Here is an 18,444-nt window from a genome sequence, read left to right on the forward strand (position 1 = left end):
AAGTCAGGTTAGGGGAATTAAATAACTTCAAATAGGCCCAAAAAATGGGGGACAAGCAAAGATTTTCCATAGGGCTATAGAGCGCTTTGAGAGCTTTCTGGAAATGTAAATGGTTCGTCAATCAGAGGTACGGTTCAAAAGTTATGCCTCCCGAAAGTTCGATTACCATTTTTGGATTTCTCTAATTTTGTGCCAACTTCTAATGTGACTTCTAGAGCCTTCTATTTGGTCGATGGATGCTAACTAGAACTTTGTAGAATGTATTCCTAATCTTTAACTCTCTGGGATCTATTTAAGAACATTTATGGCATTGTAAAAGGCAGTTCGGAGTGGAGTTTGAGAGGAGGTACTAGGAGAAGAATTTATCTTCAAATTTGTGCTATTGTAAGCCCATAGGGCATGTTTTGAAGTCTATTTTCTCTGTACTGAATGTATTAGCATATTTTCATAGTTAATAAAATTTTTCTTTTTCTGTTGTGTCCATTCTGTTCTTTGGTTGTGTCCCCATCAAGTGGTATCAGAGCTGGTTTTCTTGAGTGTATAGACAGAGTGCCGACTATGAGGCAGTTTGCACCAGGACTGTGTGGTTGTGGGTTTGAGTTAAGAAGATGCCTCCACAAAGAGAGCATGGTGGAAGGGCCAAATCTATTAATCCTGAGGAGGTTAGAGCCCTCCAAAGGCAGGTACAAGCATTGCAGGAGGAGCTTCATAGAGGAACAAATGTTGTTGCAAGTGACGAAAGTGAGGATGATAATGAAAAAGAAAAAATTGGACTAGAAGGAGAATTTGACGGGAAAGTTCTAAATCAGGTAGAGGAAAGACTTTTTAGGGCCATTACTAAGTTTGGAAAAAGACCTACAATTGATGTGGGTGTATTTTCAAGAAATTTGAAACCAGATGAGTTGATTGACAAGATTAATGAATTGGAAGAATACTTTGAGTATGAGGATATCAGGGACCCAGATAGGGTTAAGTTTGCAAAGGCCAAACTTAAAAGACATGCCAAAATCTGGTGGCAAGAAGTTCAACTTGAAAGAAATAGAAGAGGAAAGGATAATATCAGAAGGTGGGATCGCATGGTGGACAAATTGAAGAAGCAATTCATTTCTGTTGACTACGAGCTTGATTTGTTTAAGAAGATGGATGGGTTAAAGCAAGTAGGAAAATCAGTCCAAGAATATACAAAGGAGTTTTATTGACTTTTGATTAGAGTAGGGCATGCAGAAGCAAATAAGGAGAAGGTTGCTCATTATATTAGTGGGTTGCGACCTAGCATCCAGGAGGAATTAAGTCTAGTAAGAATGACCAGTGTTGAAGAGGCATACCAGTTTGCCATACGAGTTGAAGAGAAGCTAAATAAGAGGTTTGAAAGGAGACAAAGAGGGTGCGATCAAGGAGGAAGAGGTAGTGGTAGGTCATCTAGAGGCCGAAATGAAACCCAAAAGAAAAATGAAGATGTGGGTACTAGCAAGAACCAGAGGAAGGAGGGTTTCAACCGCTCCCATGATCAAGACTTTGTAAATTAGAGAGGAAGAGGTAGAGGATGTGGACAAGGAAGAGCAGGCTTCCATATTACCTATTTCCATTTCAATGAAGAAGGTCATCATGCCTTTGAATGCCCTCAATGACAAGGAAGGACAAATAGGAGAGCTGAGGGTCAAGCTAGGGTTACTCATGTGGATGAGGATGCACAATCGTCACATTCAGAGGATGCAGAAAGAGGAGAGACTTTAGTAAATGAAAGGGTCCTACTAAGTGGTGAGATTGAACTAGGAAAAATGAGGAGTTTATTCCGTACCAGGTGCAAGTGTGAGGATAAATGTTGTGATGTGATCATTGATGGTGGTAACACTAATAACTTGGTATTAGAAGAGATGGTCTCTAAGCTGAAGCTCAAGAGGGAGGAACACCCCTAGCCCTATCGGATTGCTTGGGTGAAAGATGATCATAATGTCTTAGTAAGTGAACAATGTTTAGTGATTTTCAAAATTGGGAGTTACCATGATGAAGTTCTCTGTGATGTTATTTCAATGGATGTTTGCCATCTATTGTTGGATAGACTGTGGTAGTTTGATAGGCATGCAGTACATGATGGTCATGCAAACACATACTCTCTAATAAAGGATGGAGTTCACCACAAACTGAAGCCCATGAAAAAGGAAGGTGAAAAGGTATGTAGCAGTGCTAGGATTTGTCTTGTTGATGGAAGGAAGTTTTTAGATGGCATGAAACATCAGCATATGTGCTATGCTTTGATCCCTAGAAAAGGTAAAGAAGGTAGTAGTAAAATACCACTTGAAGTTTTAGATTTACTAGGTGAGTTTGGAGATATCATCTCTGATAATGTTCCAGAAGGATTGCCACTAGTAAGGAAAATCAGTCATCAGATAGATTTAATCCCAGGAGCTAGTTTGCCTAACAAGGCTGCTCACAGGATGACTCCTACTAAAATTGAGGAGCTAAATAGATAGGTTCAGAAGCTGTTGAGGAAGGGCTTGATTTGAGAGAGCTTGAGTCCATGTGTAGTACCTGCAGTACTGGCATGAGCTATAAATAGGATAACCATCAAGTATCAGTTTCCTTTGCCAAGAATGGATGATCTTATGGACTGCTTGAGTGGAGCTCAGTACTTCACAAAGATAGATCTCAAGAGTGGATATCATTAGATATGGATACAAGAAGGAGATGAGTGAAAAACAACCTTCAAGACCAAGGAGGGTCTTTATGAGTGGTTAGTCATGCCCTTTGGATTGACGAACACCCCAAGCACCTTCATGCAGCTTATGAATGGGGTACTTAAGAAGTTCTTGGAAAAATTTGTTATTGTCTATTTGGATGATATTTTAATTTTCAGCAAGACTTTAGAAGAACATTTATTGCATATTTGTAGTGTCCTTGAAAGGTTAAGGGAATAGAAACTATTAATTAATCTGAAGAAGTGTATCTTTGCAAAAAGGGAGTTAGTCTACTTGGGGTTTGTTATATCACTTTAAGGTCTCAAAATGGATCTAGAGAAGGTAAAAGCCATTTTGGAATGGCCTACTCCAAGGTATGCTACTGAGGTCAGATCATTTTATGGTTTGGTTAGTTTTTATAGGAAGTTCATTAAGAATTTCAGTGGCATATGTGCATCCCTGACTGACACAATAAGAGGGGATAAAAAAGAGTTCAAATGGACTACGACAACTGCGAAAAGTTTTGAATTGTTGAAGAAGAAGGTGACAAAACAACCTATGTTGGCACGTCCAAATTTTAGAAAAGTGTTCCAGGTGGATTGTGATGCTAGTGGCAGCACTATTGGAGCTGTATTAAGCCAAGAAGGTAAGCCTATTGCATATTTTAGTGAAAAATTGAATGATGCGAAGAAGAAGTATTATGTTTATGATCAAGAGTTCTATGCAATAGTTTAGGCCTTAAAGAAATGGAGGCATTATTTATTGCCAAAGAAATTTGTTTTATATACTGATCAGTAGGCATTATAGTACCTAAATAACCAAGGTAAATTGAATCAGAGGCATATGAAGTGGGTAGAGTTCTTGCAGAGCTATACATTTGGGTTGAAGCATAGAAGTGGAAAATCTAACAGGGTTGCAGATGCACTAAGTAGGAGACAATTGTTGGTTACAATAATGCAGGTTGAAGTAGTTGGGTTTGATGAACTCAAGAATCTGTACCCTGAGGATCCTGATTTTGCTGAAGCATGGAAAGCTTGTAAAGAGCCTATTGCTGTAGATAGAACCAAGTGGCTAGACTATTTGATTCAGGATGGTATGTTGTTCAAGGGCAGTCAATTATGCATTCCAAAGAGTTCTATGAGGAAAAATTTGATTAAGGAGAAACACAATGGAGGGATGGCAGGACATTTTGGTTGAGATAAGACCATTGCCATTCTCAAAGAACATTATTTTTGGCCTCAAATTTTACAAGATGTGAAGAAGTTTGTATAGAGTTGTCAGATTTGTCAAGTTGCTAAGGGATTTAGTCACAATACTAGACTTTATCAGCCGTTTCCTGTTCCATCAAAGCCATGGGAGGACATAAGTATGGATTTTGTTCTTGGATTTTTGAGGACACAAAGGGGTAATGACAAAGTATTTGTGGTGGTTGATAGGTTCTCCAAAATGACATGTTTTATTCCATGCCACAAAACTCATGATGCTATCCATATTGTAGACTTGTTATTCAGAGAGGTGGTAAGACTACATGGTTTTCTAAGGAGTATAGTTTCTGAAAGAGATACTAAATTTTTAGGACATTTCTAGAGAACATTGTGAAAAAAGTTGAGGACAGACTTGAAATTCAGTTCCACACATCATCCATAGACTGATAACCAAACATAAGTGGTAAACCGAAGTCTGGGCAATTTGCTAAGATGTCTAGTTGGGGATAAGCCCAAGGGGTGGGATTTGATTCTACCACAAGCAGAGTTTTCTTAAAATAACTCTATAAACAAGAGTACTGGTAGATCACCATTCCAAATTGTATATGGAAGTAGCCCAAGGATTGTACCAAAATTGAGGAAGATAGAGCAAGGGGAGAGGACAAGTGCTGAAGCTGAAGAATTTGCTGAACATATCAAGCGTCTACATGAGGAAGTCCAGGCACACATTACCAAGATGAACCAATAGTATAAAGCTAAGGCTGATCAAAGGAGAAGACATAAGGAGTTCCAAGTAGGGGATCTATTCATGGTAGACTTAAGAAAAGAAAGATTTTCAACCGGTACTTACAATAAGCTGAAAATGAAAAAATTTGGCCCTTGCAAAATTTTGAAGAAACACAACTCAAGAAATGCATATGAGGTGGAGTTGCCAGATGGTATTCACATTTCTTCTATTTTCAACATTGCATACTTAACAGAGTATCATGATGATGGTGCAAATGAGGAGCCGATGTTAGAGCCATGTCCAATTCCTACTTCTAAGAAGGAGGAGATAGAAGACATTCTAGATCATCGTGTGGGTAGGAGTATAAGAAATAGGCAGTATGAAGAGTATCTAGTCAAGTGAAAAAGATGGCCGATAGAGGACTCAACTTGGATATCAACAGCTGAGGTTTCCCATTTGAGATTTTCTCTACCATTCACAAAGTGACAGGGTCACTTTTCAATCTACCCTGGGTGTCTGATGTAGGAGCATCCATAGGTATAAGGGCAATCCTATGTCACCAAAAAAAATGTACTTAGACTTAGTTTATGTTTCATGTGTTTTCATTTTAGGATACCGATTTGGGTCAAATAAATGGTCCAACTCTCATAGTTCCACTATCAGTGTTCTGGGTAAGAGTTTTTAATCACCTTGGAATACGTGTAACTACCAAAAAAATAGGAGTATGTAATTGAATCATCATTTTGGTGAACTTGAAGGTGTAAATTGGTTGGAAGATTGTCATTGTAATTTAGAGCATTCCAGAGAAAGAATTAGGTCAAAAGGCCCCACGGTTTGAAATTTATCACAGTTTTTCAGTTTTTGGAGACATCTTAAGAATGCTTCAAAGTTAGGTTAGGGGCATTAAATGACCCCGAATAGGACCAAAAAATAGGAGAAGAGTGAAGCTTTCCATAGGGCTATAGAGCACTTCAAGAGCTTTTTAGAAATGTAAATGGTTCATCAATCAGAGCTACAGTTCAAAAGTTATGCCTCCCAAAAGTTCAGTTACCATTTCTGAATTCTTCTAATTTTGTGCCGACTTCTAATGCGACTTCTAGAGCCTTGTATTTGGTTGGTGGATGCCATATAGCACTTTCTAGAATGTATTCCTAATCTTTAACCCTTTGGAGTCTATTTAGGAACATTTCTGGCATTGTAAAAGGCAGTTCGGAGTGGAGTTTGAGAGGAGGTACTGAGAGAAGAATTTATCTCCAAATTTATGCTATTGTAAGCCTATAGGGCATGTTTTGAAGTCTATTTTCTTTGTACTAAATGTGTTAGCATATTTTTATAGTTAATAAAATTTTCCCTTTCCCCTTATGTCCATTCTGTGCTTGAGTTGTGTTGCCATCAATTTTTGAATTTAGTTTTGGCTGATAAGTGTTTTTGTCACTAATGCCAAAGGGGGAGATTGTTAACATATTAGTCAAGTTTGTTATTAGTGACACACACTTATGCAGAAGCATCCAGAGCTACAAGGGCAATCCTGTGTTAACCAAAAAAATGTACTTATACTTAGTTTCTGTTTCATGTGTTTTCATTTTAGGATACCCATTTGGGTCAAATAAAGGGTCCAACTCTCACAGTTCCACTATCAGTGTTCTGGGTTAGAGTTTTTAATCACCTTGGATATGTGTAAATGCCTAAAAAATAAGAGTATGTAATTGAGCTATCATTTTGGTGAACTATAAGGTGTAAATTGGTCAGAAGATTGTCATTGTAATTTAGAGCATTCTAGAAAAAGAATCATGTCAAAAGGCCCCACGATTTGAAAGTTATTGCAATTTTTCAATTTTTGGAGACATCCTAAGAATGCTTCAAAGATAGGTTAGGGGCATTAAATGACTTTGAACAGGGCCAAAAAATGGGGGATGAGTGAAGCTTTTCCATAAGGTTATAGAGCGCTTTGAGAGCTTTTCAAAAATATAAACGGTTCATCAATCAGAGCTACGGTTCAAAAGTTATGACTCTCGAAAGTTCGGTTACCATTTTTGGATTCTTCTAATTTTGTGCCGACTTCTAATGCGACTTCTAGAGCCTTCTATTTGATCGGTGGATGCCAACTAGCACTTTCTAGAATGTATTTCTAATCCTAACCCTCCGGGGTCTATTTAAGAACATTTCTAGCATTGTAAAAGGCAGTTCGAAGTGGAGTTTGAGAGGAGGTACTGGGAGAAGAATTTATCTCTAAATTTATACTATTGTAAGCCCATAGGGCATGTTTTGAAATTTATTTTCTCTGTACTGAATGTATTAGCATATTTTCACAGTTAATAAAATTTTTCCTTTCCCCTTGTGTCCATTCTATGCTTGGCTTGTGTTCCCATCAATTTTTGAATTTAGTTTTGGCTGATAAGTGTTTTTGTCACTAATGCCAAAGGGGGAGATTATTGACATATTAGTCAAGTTTTTTATTAGTGACACACACTTATGCAAGAGCATCCAGAGGTATAAGGGCAATCTTGTGTCACCCAAAAAAATGTACTTAGACTTAGTTTCTGTTTCATGTGTTTTCATTTTAGGATACCCATTTGGGTCAAATAAAGGGTCCAACTCTCACAATTCCACTATCAATGTTCTAGGTTAGAGTTTTTAATCACCTTGGGATACGTGTAAATGCCCAAAAAATAAGAGTATGTAATTGAACCATCATTTTGGTGAACTAGAAGGTGTAAATTGGTCGAAATATTGTCATTGTAATTTAGAGCATTCTAGAAAAAGAATCAGGTCAAAAGACCCCACGGTTTGAAAGTTATCGCAGTTTTTCAGTTTCTGGAGACATCCTAAGAATGCTTCAAAGTTAGGTTAGGGGTATTAAATGATCTCAAATAGGGCCAAAAAATGGGGGATGAGTGAAGCTTTTTTGAGCTATAGAGCTTTCCAGAAATGTAAACGGTTCGTCAATCAGAGCTACGGTTCAAAAGTTATGCCTCCCAGAAGTTCGGTTACCATTTCTGGATTCTTCTAATTTTGTGCCGACTTCTAATGTGACTTCTAGAGCCTTCTATTTGGTTGGTGGATGCCAACTAACACTTTCTAGAATGTATTCCTAATCCTTAACCCTCCGGAGTCTATTTAAGAACATTTCTAGCATTGTAAAAGGCAGTTCGAAGTGGAGTTTGAGAGGAGGTACTGGGAGAAAAATTTATCTCCATATTTATGCTATTGTAAGCCCATAGGGTATGTTTTGAAGTCTATTTTCTCTGTACTAAATGTATTAGCATATTTTTACAGTTAATAAAATTTTTCCTTTTCCGTTGTGTCCATTCTGTGCTTGGGTTGTGTCCCCATCAATTTTTGAATTTAGTTTTGGTTGATAAGTGTTTTTGTCACTAATGCGAAAGGGGGGAGATTGTTGACATATTAGTCAAGTTTGTTATTAGTGACACACACTTATGTAGGAGCATCCAAAAGTATAAGGGCAATCCTGTGTCACCAAAAAAAAATGTACTTAGTTTCTGTTTCATGTGTTTTCATTTTAGGATACCCATTTGGGTCAAATAAAGGGTCCAACTCTCACGGTTCCACTATCAGTGTTTTGGGTTAGAGTTTTTAATCACCTTGGGATACATGTAAATGTAAAAAAAATAGGAGTATGTAATTGAGCCATCATTTTGGTGAACTAGAAGGTGTAAATTGGTTGCAAGATTGTAATTGTAATTTAGAGCATTGTAGAAAAAGAATCAGGTCAAAAGGCCCCACAGTTTGAAAGTTATTAAATTTTTTTAGTTTTTGGAGACATCCTAAGAATGCTTCAAAGTTAGATTAGGGGCATTAAATGACCTTAAATAGGGCCAAAAAATGGGGGATGAGTGAAGCTTTTCTATAGGGCTATAGAGAAATTTGAGAACTTTCTAAAAATGTAAACGGTTCGTCAATCGGAGCTACGGTTCAAAAGTTATGCCTCCCAAAAGTTTGGTTAGCATTTCTGGATTCTTCTAATTTTGTGCCAACTTCTAATGTAACTTCTGAAGCCTTCTATTTGGTCGGTGGATGCCAACTAGCACTTTCTCAAATGTATTCCTAATCTTTAACCCTCTGGGGTCTATTTAAGAACATTTTTGGCATTGTAAAAGGCAGTTCGAAGTGAAGTTTGAGAGGAGGTACTGGGAGAAGAATTTATCTCCAAATTTATGCTATTGTAAGCCCATAGGGCATGTTTTGAAATCTATTTTCTCTGTACTAAATGTATTAACATATTTTCACAGTTAATAAATTTTTTTCTTTCCCCTTGTGTCCATTTTGTGCTTGGGTTGTGTTTCCATCAATTTTTGAATTTAGTTTTGGCTGATAAGTGTTTTTGTCACTATTGCCAAAGGGGGGAGATTGTTGACATATTAGTCAAGTTTGTTATTAGTGACACACACTTATGCAGGAGCAACCAGAGGTATAAGTGCAATCCTGTGTCACCCAAAAAAATGTACTTAGACTTAGTTTCTATTTCATGTGTTTTCATTTTAGGATACCCATTTGGGTCAAATAAAGGGTCCAACTCTCACAATTCCACTATCAGTGTTCTGGGTTAGAGTTTTTAATCACCTTGGGATATGTGTAAATGCTCAAAAAATAGGATTATGTAATTGAGCCATCATTTTGGTGAACTAGAAGGTGTAAATTGGCGGAAGATTGTCATTGTAATTTAGAGCATTCCAAAAAAAGAATCAGGTCAAAAGGCCCCACGGTTTGAAAGTTATCGTAGTTTTTTAGTTTCTTGAGACATCCTAAGAATGCTTCAAAGTCAAGTTAGGGGCATTAAATGACCTTGAACAGGCCAAAAAAATGGAGGACAAGCAAAGCTTTTCCATAGGGCTATAGAACACTTCGAGAGCTTTATGAAAATGTAAATGGTTTGTCAATCGGAGCTATGGTTCAAAAGTTATGCCTCCCAGATGTTCGATTACCATTTCTAGATTCTTCTAATTTTGTGCCGACTTCTAATGTGACTTCTAGAGCCTTCTATTTGGTCGGTGGATGCCAACTAGCACTTTCTAGAATGTATTCCTAATCCTTAACCCTTTGGGGTCTATTTAAGAACATTTTTGGCATTGTAAAAGGCAGTTCAGAGTGGAGTTTGAGAGGAGGTACTAGGAGAAGAATTTATCTCCAAATTTATGCTATTGTAAGCCCATAGGGCATGTTTTGAAGTTTATTTTCTCTGTAATGAATGTATTAGCATATTTTCATAGTTAATAAAATTTTTCCTTTCCGGTTGTATCCATTCTGTGCTTGGGTTGTGTCCCCATCAATTTTTGAATTTAGTTTTGGCTGATAAGTGTTTTTGTCACTAATGCCAAAGGGGGAGATTGTTGACATATTAGTGAAGTTTGTTATTAGTGACATACACTTATTCATATTGTATATAGCTATTGAGCTCTTTGTATAGCTATTAGTGTTTTCCAAGTATTTTAGTTGTCACCAAGTTCTACAATTGGTACCGAGTCCTTTGGACAAATCTTAGTGGTTACTGAGTAGTTATAGTTAGAGTAAAGATCAACAGTGTAAACTAGGCATCTCAGTGTATGTGGTGTTTACCAGTGCAAGCTGAGTTGTGCAGTGTTCACTGAGTTCGCAATGTATGTCATGCGAGTCTAGTGTTAACCAAGCTACTTAGTGTTAACCAAGTGACTTAGTTTATACTGAGCTCGAAGTGATAGTTTTTACTAAGTCATACAATGCAAATCAAGAGACTCAATTTATATGATGAGTTTGACAGTAACTACTGATCACCAGTGCAGAAAAAGTTCAAGACTACTTGGAAGTGATCAATATGGACTGAGCTTCTACATCTACCAAGTGCATGATGATGCCAAAAATTGATAGTAGATGCCGACTATCAGAACCTCACCAAGGTAGTCTTCAAAACCTGAATGTCTTCATGTGGGCCGACTTTGTAATATTTGTGGTAATTTGTATTTTGGCCAATTTTGTAATTTGTATAATTGGATTGATATGTATGTAATTTATTTTATCATATCCAAAGTGTGTGAGAATAACAAGGAATATGAATGTGAATGCAATGTAAGCGAATATAATCAGAGAAAGAGTAGAAAGAGCAAATTGAAAAGGCTACAACAATATAAGGAGCAAAAAAGACACATATATCACAACAATGTGATTAATACATAAAGGAATCTCATTCAACAAACATCAGAGATCATCTACTGTTTAATCCTAATAGGTGGATTAGTCAATCCTTTCACTTGTTCAGTAGACCTAATAGTCTTTTGTAAATCTTTTTACCGAGTGCATACTTAATTGTATGTTTGTAAATCCTTTCACAAGGTGGATCTAGCAGTCCTCATTACTCCTAATAGGGTAGATCATAAGAAGTGATCAATGTAAGCTTTAAAAGGCTAAGTTTATACTACAATACTAAAGTTGTGGGTATCATCCCTACCCTAGTTTTACTTTCTATTTAGAAAGTTTCTGGGTAAACAAATCTTTGTGTTACAGTGTTATGAATGGTTTCATATTATTAGTTTCTTATGCATGCAATTAGATTAGATTAGATTATATGTGATGAATTAAATAATAATTGGATTGTTGGATTAAAAGTTGAAATTATTGAAGTTTTAGAAGTTATTGATTCACCTCTCTCGTCTTAGTAACTTAGCATAATCTTGAATATTTCCAACAATCAAGACTCCAACAGGTACAATGCCCTTTGGTTTAGTATATGGAGTAGATGTTTTGCTTCCTATTGAGGTTGAGGTTCCTATTCTAAGAATTTCTATGAAGGGCCTCATTATTGATGATAATTATGGTATATGTCGACTTCAAGAGCTAGTACTATTGGATGAATGTCGGTAGGTGGTGTGTGATCATCTTCAAGCTTATTAACAACATATGTCTAGAAGGTACAATAAGAAAGTTAAGCCACATGGCTTCCAACTAGGTGATCACATTCTGAGAAAAAATCCTAAGAATTAGCAATGAGTACAAAAAGGGAAGTTTGAACCCAACTGTCTTGGTCCATACATAGTCATTGTAGTGTTTGGATTTGGTGCTTACCAACTTTCAATAGCTGAGGGAGAGATGCTCAAGGAGCCTATCAACACTCTCTGCCTGAAGCAGTTTTAGAGTTGATCTAGTTTCAAAAGCTCTTTGCACGTATCTAAATGTCTAAAAAAAGTCTAAAAATTGCAAAAAAGTCCTAAAAAAATCATTATCTTGGTGAAATTATGGCAATAGGTACCTTGGTAATACCAAAAAAATGGAAAAATTCAAAAAATACAAAAAAAAGAGAGAAAAATACAAAAAAAATTGAAAAACAAAAAAGTGCCATTGATGAGAAACTAGAAAATAGGCATCATGGTAGAAAAAAAAAAAAAATTCTGCCAAGAAGGTGAAAACTTGGTAAATAGGTCCCTCTTGTTCTAATGCTATATCTTATAGTGCATCTTCTAGCTCCTGTACAGTTGCTTTCCTACTTTAATTTCCTACTTCTGCTCATGTATCGATGGATTGAATCTTGTCACAACTCGGGGGGGGGGGCGGGGGGGCGGGGGGCAACACCCTGTAGTGTAATAGGAATCTCTTAAGTGTCAGTCACTAGTTGTTCTAACTACATCTACGTACTATCGCTAGTGTCACTTTTGAGATTCCTCTCATGGACAATCTCTTAAGCATCAGTCATTAGTTGTTCTAACTATGTCTACCTACTATCACTAGTGTTGCTTCTTGAGATTCCTCTCATAGACAATCTCTTAAGCGTCAATCACCAGTTTTTCTAATTGCGTCTACCTATTTTCACTTGTGTCACCTTTTGAGATTTCTCTCATGGAAGATCTCTCTCATGTCAGTCACCAGTTGTCCTAATTATGTCTATCTACTATCACTTAGTTCCTACAAAGGTTCTTCTTATTGAAGATTCCTCTTTGAATTCAATCGCTAGTTGTTCTAACTGTGTTTTTCTATTGTTGCCACCCTATTGAAGAGATTCCTTTAATAAATGTTCTAAACATTGACACTTGACATCAATCCTACAACATAAAAACATACCTCAAAAATGATAAATTTTTTTGGGATATGTTGATCTTTTCTTTGTTTGTTCTACTTTTTCTTTCTCATGACTCTTTGAGTGACTTGATGATGCCTCTTTTGACTAGAGAAGTGAGGACTGGGGGCATGATCTTTTCTTTTCTTTTTGTTTCTGGTTTAGTTCCAATGACTTGAAACATCCATATACAAAGGAGTGTCCACTATAAGAGCATCCATCTCATATTGGATGGCCGTGTGTACCTTGACTCCTCTTATATGGATAAATCAATAAGGTTGGTTCTTCTCCTTGTTTGTTGGAGTGAACTCTTTATGCTATAGTAAATACTGATACTTGTCCTACTAAGTGAATGTATGGGTCACTGCGAGTATAGCTAGCACACTTCTATCTTAGGTTACGAATGCAAGGGTTACTATAGACAAAATACTTACTAATTACTTAGCATAAGAAGGATCTCTTATGTGTCTAGTGTGTCAGGACGCAAGAAACATTTTGGTCATCCTAGCATTTATGCTTTGATGCTTATGTTAACTTGCTACATTAAAAGGGACAAATTATCTAGTCATTCTGGCTTCTTGTGCCTCGAATGCTTTCATTTAATCTTGACAAAACTAGTGGAAAAAACACTACTAGTGCTATCAAAAGGCTGTGATTCACCAACACTAGTGGAATCTAGCAAAGATATGACAATATGAGCCTCTCAATATGTGCCATGTCGACATCATTAAGCTAATAGAGCTCCGTAAGGTGGGTAATGGGATCAAAATCTGACATCAAGAAATGTAACCTATATACACAAACACCAAATGCAAATGATTAGTCTTTGCTCGATGAATAAGATGAAAGAAAGTGCAAAATTATAATGAAAAAATCAAATTTCATGTTCTCACGTGAGATTGCACATCTTCGTGCGAGAACACACATCTTTGCATGAAAAGAAATCAAACACTGGGCAAAAAATGAACTAAAATTAGGGTTTCTCATATGACACATGGGCATCTCCCATGTGAAAAAACCCATAATACCAGGAGAAGAAGTAAATGCATGTACTTCTTCACACGAGAAGAGATTGGCATTGCGCAAGGAGGGACATCCTCGCACGAGAACTAACACATAACCAATTTAAAAAGCCCTAAAAACATGCTAAAATCACCTCAAAAAGCATGAAAATTAAAATGCAAAGCAAGGTTATCGACTACTCATCAAATGTCTATACTCTACCGGCCGACTGTGTCATCGGGAGTCCTTGAATCAATGCAAAGACAATGGGACCACCATTTTCATCTCAAAGCTCTCTTCTCCACAAAAGACAAAAGTGTAAATGAATTAAAATAACCCTTTATGCCCTTATATAGGTTTTGACCTAATTTATTAAAGTTCTTCAATTTGCGTGAAAATCACCCCATTGGCTAATTTGATTGCTTTGAATCCATTTTTGGAATTGAATTTGAAATTTGACACACTTAAACAACTAAAAAATGCATTTTAAAATTTTGGGACCGACACGATCAAACACTTGTGCAGTCCAACTTTTGCTGATACTTTGTGAATCTTGGAATCTTTTCAAATCACATTTCTTGACTTTTTTCAAAATTTCTAGAAAGTCAACTCTAGTCAAACTTGGTCAACCTTCGGTCAAATTTGGTCTTTTGGACCTCAAAATCACTCCAAATTGACTCCAAATTTTCTTTTGATCACTCTGATCTCTTCTATATTCTTTCAACTCTTTGTTTTCTTCAGTATCTCCTAACATACTACTTTGCATCACTTTTTTCTAGTGTGTCATCTTTCGATTTTGCTCCAGAGGGGGCATGATGATTACTTCATTGAATCTAAATTTCAACTCAATCTAAATCTTATGTCCTCATCGCTTGGGGAACCTCATCACTAGGGACATCTTGTTCCCTTTCTATTTGGCATCTATGCCATCTATCCCATCTTTTGATTAACTGATCACATCTTCTAATAGTTCTTGTCAGAGTTTGATGGACAGGTATTGAGACAAGCTAAACCCCGAATCTTGAGGATCAAGCCTCATTCTAGGGATGATTCTACAACTTGTGATTGGGTCTTGTTCTCCTTTTGGGCTAGTATTCAGGTGTTCTATCTAGACTTTGGAGGATTAAGCTCCATTTTGGAGACAATTGCAATTTTTTACTGAGGATTAAGCTTCATTTTAGAGATAATTCTAACTTTTGATGAGAATTAAGTCTCGTTCTAGGGATAATTCTAAGCTCTTGCTTTTGATCACTATTCAACAGACAGGTATCGAGACAGTCTAAACCCTGACTCCTAATAATTGAATCTCATTCTAGGAACAATTCTAAAATTTGACAATCTTTGTGCTATCAACTTCGATATCTAGGTGTTCTATCTGGATCCCCTAAGGTTAAGCTCTGCTCTAGATAAAATATTTAAAAGATTACCATCTTGGTATCTAGGTGTTCTATCTAGATCCTCTAAGATTAAGCTCTATTCCGGAGAAAACTTTTAAAATCTTACCATCTTTGTATTTGAGTGTTCTATATGGATCCCCTAAGATTAAGCTCCATTCTAGAGAAAACCTTTAAAATCTTACCATCTCAGTATCTAGGTGTTCTATCTAGATCCTCTAAGGTTAAGATCCATTCTAGAGAAAACCTTTAAAAGTTTATCATCTCAGTATCTAGGTGCTCTATCTAGATTCCCTAAGGTTAAGCTTCATTCTAAAGATAACCTTAAAAAGCTTATGGACTAGTCTCCGTATCATCAATTTCGGAACCAATCTCATTTCTTGATCTTTGCATTATACTTCTGATTTCTTTAAATTGAATTTGCTGCTCACACATTCATTCAAAGAGGGGCAAATGTAATACCACAAAATTGACACATTGCCATGTTAACTAATTCTAGTCTATTTTAATCAACTCCAAGTCCTATTTTACTAGGCAATTCTGATTCTGATTACTTGCTACTTGACCTAGGTGTCAAATGCAAAAAATCCTAATCTGCATTAAACTACTCTCTATTTAATTCTTAAGTATTGACTCAAATTAGCTTCATTAAATCTATTGATTAAATTTAATTTAATTGTAAGCGTTCATACTTTAATTAAATTAAATTACTTCTTTAGCTAATGTGGAAGGGAATCAAATATATTTAATTTAATAATATCCTCACTTTAATTATTGAACATAAATGTTCAATTAATAAAAAATATGCATTTATGAGGTCATATCTTATTTTATTAAATTAAATAATCTATTCAAATCTTCTCTTCAATTCAGGAATGGGAATTCTAAGTGATCTATCTCTTGAATTAGAATTGACCTAATCAACTTATTCTTACACTCAGGTGAATTTCAGTTGACTCTCCATCACACTTAGGATCTAAGTTAGTTAACCTCACCTGCGTAGGGAATGTTCCATCATGACTAAATGTCATCTTCAATCTTGACCATCGTTCTAGTTGATCTCGACCGTTGATTGATTTTGAGAATTCTATTTAAGATGCTTCTAATTCCTCATTAAAAAGAGGCTGAATTGAATTGCATTGAATTACTATCGGAATAGATACTTACTAGCTTAATATTTTCATAGCTCTCACAATTGCTTAGTCTTCTTATCATATAGATTAAAATGCACCCATGTAGTGTAATTTTCTTTTCTTGTTATTAGATTAATTACATTTTCATATAGTTGCATAAATCATTTGTACTAAAAGGTCTAGTTTCTTACTTCTTGATCTAAGAGAAAAGGCAAAATCCTTCTAGTTAGAAGGCAACAAGTTGCATTGTTGGATTACTCGGATGAACAATTCAATGTTTATTTTGGGATGATCTCTCTGTTAATGACCGTGTTGAATTGTATGTGAGTGTCAGAGGTCCACACTTCACATATACACTTTGTAGCTAAAATAATTGCTAGAATACTCCATTGTACTACTATAATTTCATCTCTATCACCTCCTTCATGATACTTTTTCAAATCTAAAATATTAAAGACTGGTGAAATATCTAGTTCAACATGCAACTCTACTTCATAAGCATTTCTAGAATCATGCATTTTCACTACTTTGCATGGTCAAAACTTCTTCATTTTTAGCTTATTATATGTACCAACTGAAAATCTCTCCTTCCTCGAATGAACCATGACTTCATCTCTAATCTAAAATTTCTTATACCTCCTTTTACATCCACCTTAGTCTTGTATTGTGTATTCATCTTTATAATATTCTTCTTTACTTCTTCATGGATGTTCTTCAAATGTTCAACAAAATCTTTTTCTTCAGCACTACTTATCTCTCCTTTATCCAATTGCCTCAATTTAGAAGCATTTTTGGGAATACTCCAATATACAATCCAGAGTGGTGATTTACCAGTACTCCTATTGATAGAATTAGTGTACGCAAATTCTTTCTATGGTAAAATTAGATCCCATCTTTTTGGTTTATCTCCAACCAAACATCTCAACAAGTTTCCAAATTGCAATTCACAAGTTCTACATGTCCATCAATCTATGGATGATGTGATGAACTAAACTTCAATTTTGTCTTCAATTTCTTCCACAATGTATGTTAGAAATACCCAATAAATTTGGTATCTTGATATGAAACTATACTCTTTGGTAGACCATGTAGTCTCACCACTTCTTTGAAAAACAACTTTTCCACATGAACAACACCACTAGTCTTCTTGTAGGCAATGAAATGTAGCATCTTTGAAAGCTTGTCAACCACCAAAAAAATAGAATCATGCCCTCACTGAGTCCTTGGTAATCCAAAAAAAAAATCCATGCTAACATCCTCCCACATCTTCTATGGTAGAGGTAATGGCTGATACAATCTTGTATTCGACTTCACTCCTTTCACCATCTGACATACTCTACAACTTTGTACAAACTTCTTGACATCTTGCTGTAACTATGGCTAATAATAGTTCTCAACAACTAAAGAAATGGTTTTATCTTTACCAAAGTGTCCAACCAATCCTTCACTATGCTTCTCCTTGATGAGATTCTCTTTTATTAAACTTCTCGGAATGCATAATTGGCCTCCTTTGAACAACTTACTATCTTGAATTATGAAATCAGAGCACTTTGTCCTGTCAAGTGTAATAGGTTATGTATAAGTCTTCCACACTTCACCAAAATCAAGATCCTATGAATAAAAATTACTGAGTTCTTTGAAGCCAACCACCTCAATCTACAGTTTTTCAAAAAAAGTTGTCTTCTACTAAGAGCATCTACAACTCAATTAGACTTTCCACTCTTGTGTTTCAAAAAAATGTATAACTTTACAAAAAATCAACCCACTTCAAATGTCTTTGGTTTAATTTTTCTTAACTATTCAAATATTGCGAAGCTTGATGATCAATATACAAAAAAAATTCCTTAGGAAGAAGATAATGTCTCCACTTCTTCAATGCTTGAACTATATGATGCAGGGGCATTCGAGGGTCAAGGCTGTTGACTTAGATGTGGGTTTTGATCAAAATTTACTTCTGGGGGTCATAACTTTTGACCCGAATGTGGGTTTTGGCTGAAATTTTATAGGAAGTTGCATGAGAAGGAGTTATTTGGATTTCCAATCAAGCTTAGCTCAATAGGTTCCCATTTTGACATTTTCTTGGGAGCTTGAAATATCATCTTGACCTCTGAAATTGGCTTTTCATGTTTTTTTCCTATTTTTTTAGAAAGTTGTTTTTTTGCAATAAATTCAAAATTAGTTTTTTGATTTTGTCAATTAGTTGTCAATTAATCTTGCCTTAGTTGGGGGCTTTTCCTGGGGCAAAATGGGATTCGTAGGATGGGTTTTAA

The sequence above is a fragment of the Cupressus sempervirens genome, chromosome 1, assembly GCF_028749045.1.
Source record: "Cupressus sempervirens isolate cs-2001-9-10 chromosome 1, ASM2874904v1, whole genome shotgun sequence".
In the NCBI taxonomy this organism is placed as follows: Eukaryota; Viridiplantae; Streptophyta; class Pinopsida; order Cupressales; family Cupressaceae; genus Cupressus; species Cupressus sempervirens.